Source organism: Giraffa tippelskirchi, chromosome 3 (genome assembly GCF_054371585.1).
Source record: "Giraffa tippelskirchi isolate mGirTip1 chromosome 3, T2T-mGirTip1v1.2.pri, whole genome shotgun sequence".
NCBI lineage: Eukaryota > Metazoa > Chordata > Mammalia > Artiodactyla > Giraffidae > Giraffa > Giraffa tippelskirchi.
The window spans coordinates 44,395,012-44,411,673 of NC_137277.1; the positions used below are offsets into that span (position 1 = coordinate 44,395,012).

General features: G+C 48.9%; 1 non-coding gene and 1 pseudogene across 1 annotated transcript; one reads left to right on the forward strand and one right to left on the reverse strand.

Moving 5' to 3' along the window:
* Nucleotides 1-6,877: 6,877 nt before the first annotated feature.
* LOC145541948 (small ribosomal subunit protein uS14 pseudogene) lies at nucleotides 6,878-7,029 on the reverse strand (annotated as a pseudogene).
* A 2,369-nt stretch (nucleotides 7,030-9,398) lies between these two features.
* TRNAT-CGU (transfer RNA threonine (anticodon CGU)) lies at nucleotides 9,399-9,470 on the forward strand. The gene has a single exon. It is a non-coding gene; the product is annotated as a tRNA-Thr (tRNA).
* Nucleotides 9,471-16,662: the final 7,192 nt, after the last annotated feature.

Sequence of the window (16,662 nt, forward strand, 5' to 3'; positions counted from 1 at the left end):
TCTTCGTGACTCTATGGACTGTAGCCCATCAGGCTCTTCTGTCCATGGGATTTCCCAGGCAAGAATACTGGAGTGGGTTGCCATGTTCTCCTCCAGGGGATCTCCACGACCCAGGGATTGACCCCACGTCTCTTGCATCTCCCTCACTGGCAGGTGGGTTCTTTACCAATGTGCCACCTCTGGAGGCTCCAGCTGAGGGTCTCCTCCATGCCTCTCCTGGCTGATGGTTACCAGCAGTCCCTGGTGCTCCTTGGCTTGTGGCTACATCACTCCACTCTCCCTTTGTTGTTACGTGACCATCTTCGTCTATGTATCCACGTTTTGCTTTTTATTTTTCGGTTGTGCTGAGTCTTGGTTGTGGCATGCAGGATCTTTAGTTGCAGCACATGGGATTTTGTTCCCTGGTCATCAAGGTTTGAATCCCATCAACTCACCATCCCCTCAAATTTAGGGCCTTTTAGAGTCCTCTGGGCCCAGGATAAAGTCTCCTGAAAGGTCAAAAATACCTGGATACCAAATCACTTAACCGACTTAATCTGCCGGCACCAGCTCTGTGACATGTTTTGTGCCAGGCCCTGGGGATTTGGTACCAAAAAGACAGCAGAGACTCTTCCTTGGGGGAAGGAGAGACATAGGTGACTTGGGTGATGAGAGGTACCAAGGAAAAGGTTAAGGCAGGGATGGGAGCTGGGGGCAGGGGGATCGAGGCCAGTGGACATCAGGGACAGTTTCCCCGAGGACAGGGCGTTTCAGCAGAGCCCTGAAGGATGGTAGGATCTGGGGATCACACGTGGAGGAGGCTTGTAGAAAGCTTGGCCCTTTCAGGGCACTGTGGCTGGGCGGTGAGTGGAGAGGTGGGGCTGGGGGAATGGGACGGCTGAGGCCATGCAGAGGGTGGTGGGTCAAGGGTGGGTCTCATCACCCATTAAGCAAGTGTTTCATCAGCCACTAGCACCTGACAGAGAAGGGGTAGGGCAGGGGAGACAGATCCGCCCCCCATGCTCTCGGCACAGCAGCTTCTAGAAAGGGAGATTATCAAACCTGGTTGCATATTTGAATCACCTGAAGGAACTTGAAGCCCCGTGGATATAGGGCCCCAGCCCAGTGATTTGAATTCACCTGGTGAGGGGTGGGGCTGGACAAGGGTTTTTCCAAAGCCCCCCAGGGGATTCCAGCATGTTTAGGGCTGAGAGTCACTGCATCATCACTCCGTAAATCATCTGATGAAACGGGGGAAACTTCAGGAGGAAAAGGTGGAGATGGCCAGGTGAAGGAGGTTGGGAAGGACACTGAGAGCATGCGCAAATAACCAGCAGGTCAGAGGTCAGGGGGCAGGGCTGTGCATGGCAACCACGAAGAAGCGTTTTTAGCTGGGGGCCGCCTGGACAGAGCTGAGTTCCAGAGAGTGGCAGGGGGACTCGGTTGCTGAGAGAGGAAAGGAGACGTAGGCAGTGTGGACTCAGGTAAGACCTGGTTTATTTTGTTCTGTTTTTGTGTGTGTGTGTGTGTGCTGTGTGAGAAGGGGACTTTGCATCACCAGGTTCAGGTGGTCGCTGGGGCAAGGGAGTAAGGCTTCTCATGGCTGTGCTGGGAGGGTCCATTCAGCCAACCCATCTCCAGAAAATGACTAAACCACGCCCAGGGTGGAAAAGGCTCTGACCCGGGACCCCCAGTGATGGAGTCCTGACACCTGTGGTCAGCCGGGGGCCCCCAGGAAGGGGCGAGTTGGGGTCGGTCTGTCCGTTTGGCAGCTCTTGGACCTTTGAGCCGTGGAGAAGTGGGATTTGGCCACAACTGTCCTCTATGGTCTGCCCCCACCTCATCCCCCTTGCATAACACTTTGTTTGGCCCACAAGAGGCAATGGCGAGGAGGTGGTTCATTCATTGTGGCTGAGTCTCCTTAGGGCTCAGCGGTGTTCTGAGTGCTTGGCATGGTGGGTGGGGGTGGGGGTGGGGGTGCCATAGGAGGCACACGGGTAAACTTGTGCAGCCCCTCTGGCCCAGGAGGGATGGTGGGTCCGCCGTGGGTCAGCCTGGTTGGCCGGGCTCCATCTTAATGTGGGCTGAGAGGTCAATAGTGCCCTGAACCCGCTGGGGCAAGGTTGTGGGCTCTATGAGCCCAGGAAGCCTGGAGCCAGCTTCAAGCCAGTCCTTCTGGAACTTACCAGGGGACTGGGTTGGGGATACAGGAAGCTCCCCCTCACTCTTCTGCTGTCCCTGGTATAGCCCTGACTTTGATATTGAGTTCTGATTTGGGCTTTATGATACTTGTGAGGCCTCTGGGTTAAATAATAATAATAATATAGGAGCTCCTGAAAGGCCCAAACCCAGAGGGCAAAGGCGCTGAAGTTTGAGCCCATTTTCTATATCCTTTGGCAGCACTCAGCCCAGGGGAGCCTGTGAGACCCTCATCCCGTTTCTAGCCCCACTGGCCCCCTCTGGCTTCACTTAGCCTTCCCAACTTATCCAGTCCAGCAGGCCACGCCCCCAGACCACAAGCTAGACTCTCCTGGTCTCCAGCAGCATCAGGCCAGACGCCCAGGGCTTCCACCTACCCTTGTGGTTGTGCTGGGCGCGGGAAGAATGTTGTTAAGGTCCATGCTGGAGGCTGTTGTGGCTGGAAGGAGGCTAGGAGAGGAAACAATTGAGCTTGTTCCCTTAGAGAGCCTGCAGATGTTCCCATTTTTTTTGAGGTGGCTGTGGCCACAAAGGAGATCCACCTGGTACCTCTCTGCCTACCTCTACGTTTTGAGGTAGTTGGTCACACAGCAACAGATACATGAAATAGCAAGTCTTAGGAACTTCGCTAGCAGTCCCGTGGCTACGACTGCGAGCTGCCAATGTAAGATTCAATCCCTGGTCAGGGAACTAAGATCCTACATGTTGCATGATGTGGCCAAAGTAAATATAAAAGGCTTAAAGTAATAAAAGTTTTTAATAAAGAAAGAAATGAAAAATGCTGGAGCATTTTCAGCTCAACCAGGCTTCTTTTCAGATCAATCTTTCCCCCAAAGATATCCACCCAAACAGGAGCCATCTTGGGGAATGACTTGGTCCATCAGGGCTCTGACCTCAACTGGGAAGGTGTCTTAAAGTCCAGGAGCCCCCCAGAGAATCCTGACTGTCCATCACTGCAGGATTGTGTTCAAGGAAAGGAAAAGTCCCAAGGGCTATAGGTGCTTAACGCTGGGCTCGCTAAGGCTCCTACCTTGTTTGGGGGCTTCTGATGTTCATTATTCCATGATCCACCTGTGAGCCCCCCCATCCCTTTAAATTACAGACACTTGCTTTTTTTTTTTTTTTTTTTTTTACGAGGGGTGATTCTACCAATGAGTGGCGGAGTCAGGAGGAGGTGAATGTCTAAACACTGAGAAGGGAAAGAAAGAAAAAAAAAAAACCCTGAGTATGAAAAGCAGTCTTGATTTAAGTATCTACACATGTGGTCATATATGCTCCAGCAAGTTTTCAAGCTGTGTTAAATTTTTTTCTCCTGCCAATGGCAGCCTTAATTTAGAGCTTTCGTGCCAGCAAAGGGACAGTGAATCTGAGCATAGGAAAAGGATCAGAAAAAGGGTCAAGCTACCTCAAAATGTAGAGGTAGGCAGAGAGGCATGAAGTGGGTCTCCTTTGTGCCCCCACAAAAATGGTCACAGAACAACAGATACATGAAATACCAGGTCTCGGGGACTTCCCTGGCAGTCCTTTGGCTATGACTCCGAGCTGCTTATTTTAGCAGTGAATAAGAACTTCTAAGGAGCCACTGGGTATGATTCCTGCCAGGTTCATCCAGCATCACAAAGGTTTCGATTACTCCATGCAAATAACCACCAGCCCACACACCTAGAACCAGAAAGTGTGTTAGTTGTATGTAACCTCCTATATCTAGGAACTAGTATGGCTATGTAACAAACTCCCCTCAAAATATAAGAGAACAATTTATTACTTTCCCCCGTTTTGTGGGTAGGCTAGCAGTTCCTCTGCAGACTGTGCCTGGATTCACTCATGCAACTGCCCTCAGTTTGAAGGGTCAGCTGGGGAGGTCTGAGGTGGCCACACTGACGTGTCCGGCAGGTAATGCTGGCTTTCTGGCTGGGAGGTGCCTCATGGCCTCTCCTCCGTGGAGGAGGGCTGCCTTCCTTACACAGTGGTCTCGGGACAGGCTTCTAAGATAGTGAAGGCAGAAGTTGTCAGGTCTCTGGAGACCTAAGCTTGAGAACTTGTACACCATCACTTTCGCCACATCCTAATGGTCAAGGCAAGTCAGATGGGCAGCCTAAGGGTGCGGTAATAGACCCTACCTTCAGGTATGAAACGTAGCAAAGAATTTGTGCTTGTTTTTTCATCTCCTTTGTTGTTCAGTCGCTAAATTGCGTCCGACTCTTTGCAACCGCATGGACTGCAGCACGCCAGGCTCCTCTGTCCTCCACTATCTCCTGGAGTTTGCTCAAATTCATGTTCATTGAGTCGGTGATGCTATCTATCTCTTCCCCTGCCGCCCCCCTTCTCCTTTTGCCTTCAATCTTTCCCAGCATCAAGGTCTTGTCTAATGAGTCATCTCTTTGCATCAGGTGGCCAAAGTACTGGAACTTCAGCATCAGTCCTTTTAATGAATATTCAGGGTTGAATTTCCTTTAGGATTGACTGGTTTGATATTCTTGCAGTCCAAGGGACTCTAAAGTGTCTTCTCCAACACTACAATTTAGTCTACTACATCTCTTTACTTAAAGTTACAACTCTCCCTCCTACCTCCAGAATTTCCTATCTTCCTTCTCTGCTTTATATTTCTCCCTAGTACTTATCACCATTGGATGTTTTGTTTAAGAATAGAAGCTCCACAGGCTTCCCTGGTGGTCCACTGGTTAAGAATTAAGAATCTGCCTGCCAAGGCAAGCAACATAGATTCGATTCCTGGACCGGGAATATCCCACAGGGCAACTAAGCCCATGCACCACAAGTATTAGGCCACTGCTCTAGAGCCGTCAAGCTGACTCGCTGACAGCAGTGAAGACCCAGTGCAGCCAAAAATAAATAAATATTTAAAAAAAAAAAGCTCCATGAGGGCAGGGATCTGTGATCTTAGTTTACTGCTATAGCCCCCACATTGAGAACAGAGTCTGGCACCTAGTAGGTGCTCAGTGAGGATTTACTGAATGACTGGATGATTTTATGACTGCATTACATGGAAACAGGTATGACCTGATTGTCAGCTAGGAGCTGGTGTTCTGGAACCAGCTCTCACCTTGCAGTCAAGCTTCAGAGCATCTTTCCCAAGGCCAAAGCTCTCTATTAAAAATGGTACACATGTGTTTAGGAAACAGAAGTTAGGCTATGCTCTTATGGCTGCTCATTCCTGGAAGAATAGCAAAGCCAGGCTCCTGGGCCTACCCAGCTGAGAAGTAGACCTGGACAGGCCCACAGGGGCCCCTCCAAGGAGCAGCCCCAGGGCAGCCCAGGGTTGGCCCTGACTCATAGCAGGAGAGTCAGAACAAAGGATCAAGAATTAACTACTTTTTAAGGTGTGTGTGTGTGTGTGTTTTTTAAGGTATTTTAAAAATAGACTAGTTTTTAGAGCAGTTTTAGGTTCACAGCAAAACTGAGTGGAAAGCGTAAAGTTACGATAGTACCCCTTCCAGCCTCCCCTGATGCACAGTTTCTAACATTCTGCCCCAGGGTTGTACACCTGTTACAAGCCATGAAACGATTCACTTTTAAGGACGTAGGATGTGCTCATCTTACAATGGTGAGAAAAATGAGGACACCATGAAATACACTAATGTGAAAATGAGTCTGTCTCTCCTAACTGTATTACATGTAATGCATTTCATCAAATTTGATTTTAAAAATTTACGTGCCACTAAAAATTGCTAATTGTAAGATTCCATTAGTTGTCATACTGACTTCTAATTTGTTAAAAAGTGAGAAAAAAACATGTATCTCAGAATAACTGAACTGTGTGTTTTATACATACAAGAATGCAGGCACTGTGCTTCTCTCATGTGGTAAGACTACGGATCTTTTGAATTCTCCTCTGTATGCTTTTAAAAATTTTCCCGTCTTTCGACAAATGGTGCTGGGAAAATTGCATATCCACGGGCAAAGTAATGAAGTTGTGTGCTTACCTTAACCATATGCAAAAATTAAGCCAAAATGGACTAAAGACCTAATAAGACCTGTGTTGATATAACTCTCAGGAGAAAAAGGGGGAAAGCTTCAGGACATTTGATTTGGCAATGATTACTGTCACCAAAAAAGGGCAAAAACGGACAAATGGGACTTCAGCACATGGAAAACTTCAGTACAGTGAAGGAAACAAGAGTGAAAAAACAACCTAAGGAACAGGAGAAAATATTTGCAAACCATGTATGTGATAAAGAGGTTAACATCCAGGATATATAAAGAACTACAACTGAGAAAGCAAAACCCCCCATAAACCCAATAACCTGATTTAAAAGTTAGCAAAGAATTTGAACATTTCTCCAAAGAAGATAAACAAATGGCCAACAAGTCTATGAAACTATGCTCACCATCACTAATCAGGGAAACACAAATCTAACCACAATGAAATTGTACAACCTCACGCTTATTAGGATGGTCACTATAAAAACAAAACAAGTATGGGCACAGATATGGAGACATTTGAACCCTTGTGCAGAGTTGGCTGGATTGTAAAATTGCGTAGCCACTACAGACAACTGTTTGGAGGTGCCTCAAAAAATTAAAAACAGTTACCATACGATCCAGCATTCCTACTTCTGGGTATGTATTTTAAATACAGGATTTTTTTTTTTTTTTAAGTTTTTAAACTTTTATACACAAAGAGCTAGTATTGTTTCTGCATTAGGTAGATGTGCTGAATGATCCATTTAAGAAAGTTCAGTTAGTCCAACTTAATGAAGCCGATGTCCTTCGCGTACTGGCGGAAAAACTGGTGGCACATATGGAGGCCATACTTCTGGATCAGACCTGGCAAGAGTGAGAACCGTGACCGAATTTTCTCATATGGCTCCAGTAGAGCTACTGGTGACCCATGTTGCTTTCTTGGCTGCAATGCGGCAAAAGGGAACACAGGATCTTGACATATTTGCACACACCGCCCCCCTTCACTGCAACATTATTTACAATAGCCAAGAGGTAAACTAAAGATCCAAAGACAGATGAATGGATAAACTTACAATGGAATACTGAGCCTTGAAGGAAATTGTCATATGCAGATGAACATGGATGAACCTAGAGGACCTTATTTACTCTCAAAGAAGTCAGTCACAAAAAGACACTGTATGATCCCACTTCTATGAGGTACCCTGAGCAGTTCAGTTCTTAGAGAGCACCATGGTAGTTGCCAGGGGCTGGGGGAGAAGAAATGGGGGAATTGCAGCTCATGGGTATAGTTTCCGTTTTGCAAGATGAAAATGTTCCAGAGATGTCACATAGCCTGTAGTTAACATGACTGTACACTTAAAAATGTTTGTAATTTTTATAGCTTTTCTCTGACCCCATGGACTGTAGCCTGTCAGGCTCCTCTGTCCATGGAATTCTCCAGGGCAGAATACTGGAATGGGTAGCCGTTCCCTTCTCTAGGGGATCTTCCCAACCCAGGGATTGAACCCAGGTCTCCTGCACTCCAGACAGATTCTTTACCAGCTGAGCCATGAGGGGAAACCCATAGCTTTTCTCAGTTTCCTCAAATCTCCACAAACTGTACTTACTGTACTTTTTAAAAAGTGCAACAAATAAGCAAGAATGACTCTGACGGTGGAGGTGGCAGGGTCATCAACAGTGGATAGGTCTGGCTTAAGTCCCCTCCTCTGACACTGGTATGCAGGAGCGCTGGACACTGTGGAGGCTGGCAGTTGACCACACACTGCCTGGACAAGAGGGTGTCTCTTTCCCATCCATCCCACTCACCTCTTCTGCAACACACCCTATGGCCAGAGGCCAAACAAGGACAAAGCGACATAGTTTCTTTATTTTAAAAAATATTTTTTTTCCCATTTTTATTTATCACACCACTTAGCTTACGGGATCTTATTTCCTCGCCCAAGGATAGAACCCATGCCTCCTGCGGTGGAAGCACCTAGTCTTAACCACTGGGCTACCAGGGCAGACCCTTTACTTTTTTTTTCCTTTATCATTTATTTTGCCAGAGTTTGCAGGATCGTAGTTCCCTAACCAGGGATGGAATCCCTGACCAGCTGCAGTGGAAGCCTGGAATCCTAACCATCAGGCCGCCAGGAAATTCCCTTCCTCCCTTTTTAAAGAAAATACAAAACCTACAGTATCATAATAAACACTCATATCTCCATCCTCAGCTTTTTTTTTTTTGCCTCTTTCACACAATAGAAACAAAACATTAAAGTCCCCTTTGGTTCCTTAACTCCAGTATCCCCCTCTCTATTTTTCTAATGTTTTTACTTGTTATCTTTCCCTTTGCATTATTAGTAAACGGTACGTCTTGTTCTACATCTGAAAATCACACGTCCTTTTGTGCTGTTTCTATGCTCATTCCTTTGAATCTGGATCATTCCTTTCAAGAGTGACCTACTGTTCCGTGGTATGAACAGGCTATCAGACACCTCCATTCAGGTCACTCTAGCACTGTCCCCAGGAACATCCCTACATCTGCCCTCCTGGGCAAGGCCACCTGGTCTAAACAGATGTTTACTCGGGAGTCTCCAGCAGGAGGCCTGTGCCGGGGTGGGGGAGAGCAACCGAAGAAGGTTTTGCTTAGTGACCGTCCCCGCGGGGTCAGGGAGGTTCGCTCCCCTCCCTTCGTCCCTGCAGCCCGGCCCCCATCCCTCGAGGCTCCCTGAATCTTTCTCCGGGGACTAGTCTCGTCCGTGCCTACACCGCCCTTCTAGCCCACTCGGTTCCCGGTGGACTCGGTCTGAGCTCCCGCGCGTTGTCGCCAGTATCTTGCTGATGGGGTGGAAATGACCCGGCCAAGGTCACGTGGCGGCGCGCGGAGCCGGCGGAGACGCCAGCCCGGACGCCCTGCCCTGGCTCGCCGGCCACCGCCGCAGTCCCCGCTTCGTTTCCGTAGCAGGCGTCGGTCTCGGTTTCTCTCCGCCTGCCGCCGCCGCCGCCGCCGCCGCCGCCCCTTTCGAATCTCCCCGCGGGCCTCTCCGCAGGCGCCGCGCCCCTGCAGGCGCCGGAGGCGGGGCGGAGCCGGGCTGGCTGGCACTGAGGGTTCGCAACCTACCGCGGGCAGAACAGGGGACGGGGGCCGCCTGGCCTCGGCCCTGAGCGCGCCCCAGCGGCTAGGAGAGCGGGGTCCGGACTCGCGGATCTGGAGGGCCGGGAGGCGGGGCCGGGGGCGGAGCTGGGGGCGAGGCGCCGCCCCTCCCGCGCCTGCGCCGCCTCCCCTCCACTGAGAGCTTCCACCGCTCCCTCGGCTGTCAGGCGCGGTGGCCAAGTGGTAAGGCGTCGGTCTCGTAAACCGAAGATCGCGGGTTCGAACCCCGTCCGTGCCTGCCCTTTGAGGGTTTGGGTTTGGTCGTGGGAGCTTTAGCGTCCCACGTGTGGTGCCCACTTCCTCCGTAACGTGGCGTTTTTTGTTTTTGTTTTTTTTACTTTTCATGTCCTGGTGTCCTCGAGTCGCACCCTTCCCCCTCCAGCCCTGGGCTCCGCGGTTAGCAGCGCAGGCCGGGCCAGTTCCTGCGGCTCGCGGGCCCCAGCTGTTCCGCGCTTCGCCGGCCGCCCTGCGCCTTCTCTGCCCGGAGCCCCACCACCCCGCCGCAATGCGCAGGGCGAAGCTGGCCTGAGATTCCTGTGTTACCCACGAGGACACTAAGGCCCGCACTAGGCATTGGTGTCGCCCGCGATAGTGGGGTGGGGGGATAGGTCCGGTCTCACTGGTTTTGAGCGTCTTGAGGCTGGGAGAACTTTCCAGAACGGGCGTTTGCGTTTATGGAGCGGAGTTTTCTGGTTTGGGCTTGAAAGGTGAATTCTCCACACGGTGCTCGCTGTCTCTCTTCTTGTCCACGAAGCCAACCGGATCGTTCAGCTGGAGGGCGCTTTTTTCCTTTCCCAGTCCTCGGGAAACTGATCCTTTAAGTCTGGCGCCTGCCTGTGTGATCCTTTGAATCTGGCCCGTAGCCAGTGATGACACTCCCCAAGTCATTTCTAGGATCAACAACCCAATTAATATGATATTAATGCCTCTCATTCCTGATATGCTCCTTCTTCAGTTGTGACCCTCAGAACTGAAAATATTGAGTTAGCCAAAAAGTTCGTCCTAGTTTTTTCTGTACATCTTATGGAAAAACTCAAACTTTTTTGGCCAACCCAATTCTACTCCAGGTGTAGTCTTATTAAGGGAACTTCACCTCCCTCATTCTGTATCTCATACTTCTGTTGATGTGACCATAGACCACAACTTTCTGCTGGTCCCATTGCACAGTTGACAACGTGGAGCATCAGGTGGATTGGATGTCAGCAGAGTCTCTTTGGGGCAGTGTCTAGAGCTCAGGCAGCATGGAAATAAATATATTGATCTTTCCCTCTAAGATCAATTCCCTCTTCTATTCCAATAAATATAAGGGTTGTGCTTGGCGCTTTTTTTTTTTAACAAGTTCTGTTTTTTTTTTTTAAGCTTATTTATTTATTGGCTGCCCTACGTCTTTGTTGTTGTGTGCAGGCTTTCTCTAGTTGTGGTGAGCATGGGCTACTCTCTAGTTGTGGTGCATATAGGCTTCTCATTGCAGTGGCTTCTCTTGTGAAGCATGGGCTCCAGGCATGCAGGCTCAGTAGTTGTGGCTCACAGGCCTAGTTGCCCCGAGACAGGTGGGATCTTCCTAAACCAGGGATGTCTCCTGCATTGCAAGGTGGATTCTTAACCAGTGGACCACTGGGAAGCCCCTGCGCTTGGTTTTTGAATGGAATGCTGAGAGAGGCTATCAGTGTCATCATGGAATTGTGACTAAGTACAAATCGATTTTCCAGACATTCAGACTCCAGTTATGAGATACAAAGGGGAAAGGTCCTGGATTCCTCGTTACGGCCTTGAATGCTGTCCCTCAGCTTGGATTCCTGATAAGAAGGAACTCGGAGGCTGGGCATTGGGTTTCCTGCTGTTGCTGGAGCAGAGAATTCCACCCCAACAGAGCAGGGTGGAGGGGTGGATGAGTCAAGCCAAAGTCAATAGAAGAGGGTCAAGGTACAGAAGAGGTCAACATACAGATGTTGGGGGAAACATGGGGGAACACAGAGGTAATAAGCCAGAGGCAGGGGTCAAGTACATATCCCAAGTCAATGTTGGTGAGAGGAGGTGGAAGTGAAGGCAGGTCCAATACAAGCACCAGGGTAAGCCAAGAGGCCTGGCAGTTACCTTGTAGGCCCACAGGTCCCTACACTCACCTCCATGCTTGAAGGGAGGGCAGAAACAGAAGGGGACAACTGTATTGAGTTTATTGCCATGTGTGAAAGTGTTATTCGCTCAGTCCTGTCCAACTCTTTGTGACCCCACGGACTGTAGCTGGCCAGGCTCCTCTGTCCATGGGGTTCCCAGGCAAGAATAGTGGAGTGGGTTGCCATTCCCTTCTACAGGTGATCTTCCTGACCCAGGGATCAAATGTTGGAGGCAGATTCTTTACCATCTGAGCCACCTGGGAAGCCTGGTGTTTATTGCTTGACCCCTGTTAAATCACTTATATACCGTGGACTTCAACTTTCTTTGTTGCAAAATTTGAGAGTTGAAAGAGATGTTTTCTAAGTGCCTTGTGGCTTGAAATTCTAAGTTTCTACTTCAGAGCCTGGCCCTTGGAGATGCAAGGTGGGGGGAGGAGGAGAGGGAGCACGAGGAGAGGCCTCCAGGGGGTCCACCCCACCCTCTCTCTCACGGCTGCCAAAGTAGTGAATTTCACAGTAGGGCTTGGACATGGCGCCCTCGTGATGAGACTATACAGCCCTAGCTCCTCCATCCAGAGTAACAGCCAGTCCTCCCTGATGGGCAGGATCAGAGCTACAAATCCCCCCCAACCCCTCCCCCATCAATTTCCCCTTGCTCAGACCTCCCCACAGTGGCTTCCCCCAAGATCTAGGACAAACACAGGGCCTCTGAGACTGCACTTGAAGAGCCACGTAGGCAGGCACAGCCATTTGTGGGCGGCTGAAACCTCCAAGATATTTTTAAAAATATCAGCTACTTTAGGTCAGGCTGATTCTTTCCTGCAAGCGAATATTATTTAACTTAAAAGCAGAATTTGGCAAGTAGATATATTTTGCCTCATGCTGTCAGTTTTAGTCCAATATTCCAGCCTGGAGATAAATCTGGTTTTAAATCTTTTATTGTACAATAAAACACAGTTTCAGAAACCACACAAATCAAGTGAATGCCTTAATGAGTTATAAGAAGAACACCACCCAGGTCAGAGAACTTTATCAGACACTCAGAAAACTTCTTCGTGTGCCCTCCCCCCAGTCACAACCCCCCGACAGCCAGAAGCAACCATACTCCCTACTTTTATAGTAATCACTTTCTTGCCTTTTAACTTATCATTTCATTGTACACTTTTATATCTTTACAACCTGGAGTTGAACTTTGCACATTTAAAAAGTTATGTCTTTTAAGCTTTTTTTTTTTTACCCCCCTCCAATCACTAGAATTCACTTCCTTCCCTTTGATTTCCTTGCAGTGTGTCTGTTGAGGAATCTGGCCCATTTGACCTGGAGAGTTTCCCATAGTCTAGACTTTGCTGACTGCAGACTGTTAGTGCAGTTCAAGTTCTTTTGTCCTCGGTATTGCCTGCAAATTAGTGGCTAGATCTAGTCACTGGTTCAGAGTCAGATTCCATCCCTTTGGTGAAACTCAGGTATCACCACCTCTGAGAAATCTCTGATTCCCCCAGAGAATGACTCACAGCTTACTGTATGGGAGCCCTCTGTGTGTTTCACACCATAGCTGGGAGGCCCCGCAGGACTGGGACTGTATCTCACTGGTGCCTGTGTTTCCAGCCCCTGGTACAGAGAAAAGAGCCTTCTTACAAGAGAGGACCCTGCTTAAAGGGTTGGGGAGGTCTTCCTGGAGGAGGTGACAATGTGGCTGGGCTTTGGAGGTTGAACAGGAATTTGCCAGTGCACCACAAACAATCCTAGCTACTTCTACCTTCATTCAATCATCACTGACACTCAAATATCATGATCTAGGTTGCATCTAAACAGGAGAGGTGCTTTTCGCCCCCTCAGCCCCCCATCCCACCACTGACCTTGCACATAAAATGGAATTTCAAATTAAGAAACAAATATTCCTGTTGATAATTTTATAAGCAAATACTAAAGGTACTGTCCCATCCTTTGGGACAGAAGTTGCCATCTTGGAATCATGGACTGACAGGAATGAAAGCAATCTCCCAAACCTCTCATACAGCCACAGAGACAGGCAAAGAGAAGGGAAGTGATTTGTTCAAGGTCATCCAGAAAGCACTACCTTCATCACATAGGTTAAGCTTTTCTGCAGGATGGGCCCAAATCTGCTGGGAAAAGTCATCTTTGATGATAACCTGACATGTACCCAGGAGATGGCCCATCTCTTTGCCAGCCTGTGGGCCAAGCCGGTCCTTCTCTTGTGTAATATTCACCCTTGATCAACAGAAAAAGCACATAGTGAACAAAATCATTAGGCTTGATCCCAATATCAGGCTACAGAGGCAGGGAAGGGACACAGAAATTCCTTGTCAACAGTTGGATTCCCCAGAAGACAAACTCCTAGATCTTTTTTTTTTTTTAGTGTTGTTTTATAAATATTATTTATGTGTTTATTTTTGGCTGCACTGGGGCTTCATTGCTGTGTGCAAGCCGTCTCTAGTTGCAGAAAGCAGAGGCTACTCTAATTGCAGAGAGTGGGCTTCTCATTTTGGTGGCTTCTTTTGTTGCAGAGCACGGGTTCTATGCGCACGCTCAGTAGTTGCGACTGGCAGGCTCTAAAGTGCGGGCTCAGGAGTTGTGGTGCACGGGCTTAGTTGCTCCGTGGCATGTGGAATCTTCCCAGAGCAGGGATAGAATTCGTATCCTCTGCATTGGCAGGTGGATTCTTATCCACTCGATCACCAGGGCAGTTCGAGCTCTGTCTGACTGGTGGCAGGAAGCTGAAAAGAACATAGCACAACTGTGACTATGCACAATCGTGACATTGGATGGGCTGGATGGTCCAGAGGAGGAAGTTGAGGGAAAAGAACTCGGTACAGAGTGACCTTGGGTAAATCATTTCCTTTCCCCAAGCCCAGTGTCTGTATCCATAAATCAGAGTTCTCATTCCTGCCCTGCCATGTCACAGCGCTTGATGCCCTCCTAGAGAGATGGCACATATTCATTGTTAGCAGAGAATCAGGACTGGAACATGGGGTTAATATTAAATACCTTGCATGGTTTGGGCCTTGGAGGCCACAGTGAATGTCGCCCTCCCACCCTGGGAGGAATGCAGTCACCCTTTGAGAGGAAGTGGGTGAAATCAACAGGTGTTAGAGTGTGGCTGTGCCTCTGTGTGTCCAGAGGGGGCCCTGGATGGGGGAGGGTTTGGGGCAGCCAAACCCATCCAACAATGGCAAAACAGTTGTCAGGGCAATATGTGCAGGACTGAAAGGCGTTCAGCACATCTTTGCTGAGAGTGGATTATGTGGACAGGGGTACAGTGGTGATATATGAAAGAGGGGAAACGTCCTACCCCTGCGGAACTCACATCCTGGGAGTTGGAGGCGAAGATCAGCAAGGGAGACAGAACGTATGCAAATAAGGAAATGAGGCGGCACTTCCGAGGGGAGGAGGGCTATGGAAGGAGAGAAAGGCCGAGTTGGGGATAAGAAGTGATGGAAAAGGGGCTGCGGTTTCAAACAGAGTAGCAGGGAGAGGCCTAGGGAAGAATCTAGAGGGAGGGAAGCTCGAGAATAAGGTCAGTGTCTCCCGGTCTATGGGATTTTTACCCCAACGCAGGTCAATCCCTCCCAGCCACGGGGATGGGTGTGTAGGGCAAGGTGGCAGAGACATGACGACCCTCTGTGTCACACCCTCACTCCCACCCTCATCTTGGGGGCTCTGCGGTTAGCTTGCTTAGGAGCCCGACTCCCATACGTGTAGGGGGGGGGGGAAGGGAGGAGCCGCAGGGCAGACGTGGAGGGAGAGTCAGAGCAGAGTTGTGTAAATGCCCAGAGACGGGCACTTCTGAGATACTTTCCCTGGCAGGGGCTGGTGGGGAGTGCAGTAGACCGGGGTGGGGAGGGGCTGCTCTCCGTTTGCATTTACTGGCCAACTGACCCTGGCAAGTAATTTCACCTGTAAAATGTGAGCAATAATAATACTTCTGACCTAGAGTCATTGTGAGAGTGTACGGAGAAGCTCTTAGCATCAGGGTCTTGGCACTGAAAATTTTCTCACCAGCTGAGAGCTGCAATCATTATCATCATGGCCTGTTCTCTAAGGCAGGCTTTTTCAAATTGTAGGAGGTAACCCATGAGTGGATCATGAAGTAAACTGAATAGCTTGCAAGCAGCTTTTTTTTTTTTTTAACATGGAATAGAATGGATTCACATCAAGTAATTTGAGTGCATAAGAATGGTTTTGTAAAACATTTTATAAACGTATATATATTTCCTCCCATGAGGCATGGCTGAATGTTTGAAAGCCACGCTTCTAAGGCAATGCTTCTCTAAAGATGATCAGAAGGAGAGTTTTTCTAATTAGTAATTTGCAAGCAACTGTCATCACTTTTTGGCTTCCCTGGTGGCTTAGATAGTAAAGAATCTTCCTGCAGTGCAGGAGACCCAGGTTTGATCCTTGGGTCGGGAAGATCCCCTGGAGAAGGAAATGGCAACCCACTCCAGTATTCTTGCCTGGAGAATTCCATGGACAGAGGAGCCTGGTGGGCTACAGTCCATGGGATCAAAAACAATTGGACCCGACTGAGCCGCTAACACACTGTCATCACTTTTGCCAGGGCAGAATACCACTTGTGCGTGCATGCTCACTCAGTCTTATTTGCTAAATACTGGTCTTTGAGTTAGCTCATTTGAACCTCATCATAATAACAAGATTCATGAAATTTATTTTTTAAAATATCTATTACATTGTTTTTTAACCTAAAACCATCTCACATATGAACACCAGACTTTGGGGACACGGGTGGTAAAAGGAGCATCTTTCTGAAAGCATTTTCTGAAAGCTGGGAGCCACCAAAACTGTGAGACACAGATGAGTCCAGCCCTCTCAGGGTCCCGTTCTGTCCTTGGAGGCAGGCCCAGCCCTACTGCCCAGTTTCTGAATTCTTGTGGTTGATCTTCCCACAGTGGGCACCTAATGAAGCAAAGAACAAGCCCTATCTGCTTGTGGACTGATTCAGGACCTTTCTTGGGACGTAACCCCCTAGTGGAGGAGGCCAGGGCCCTGCTGTAACTTATCTTTTCTCTTGTGAGCTGTGTCCTGACGCTGCACAAGTTTGCAGAATTTCCTTTCTTGTCCAGCTTTGATTCCATTGATGGGATTAGGCGCCCCCCACGGCCATGTCCTTTGATGTGGTCAGGGGGTAGCAGGGAGATTTCAGGCTCTGAGAGCAAATCTTAATCTTCTTCGGGTTTCTCTGGGATCAGCACTGGGGTAAACCCATTACATTCCTGCCCTTTCATCCCCCCAGGACACCGGCTCCTCCAGACTCCTCAGTCTCAGAGATCCAAAGGGTCT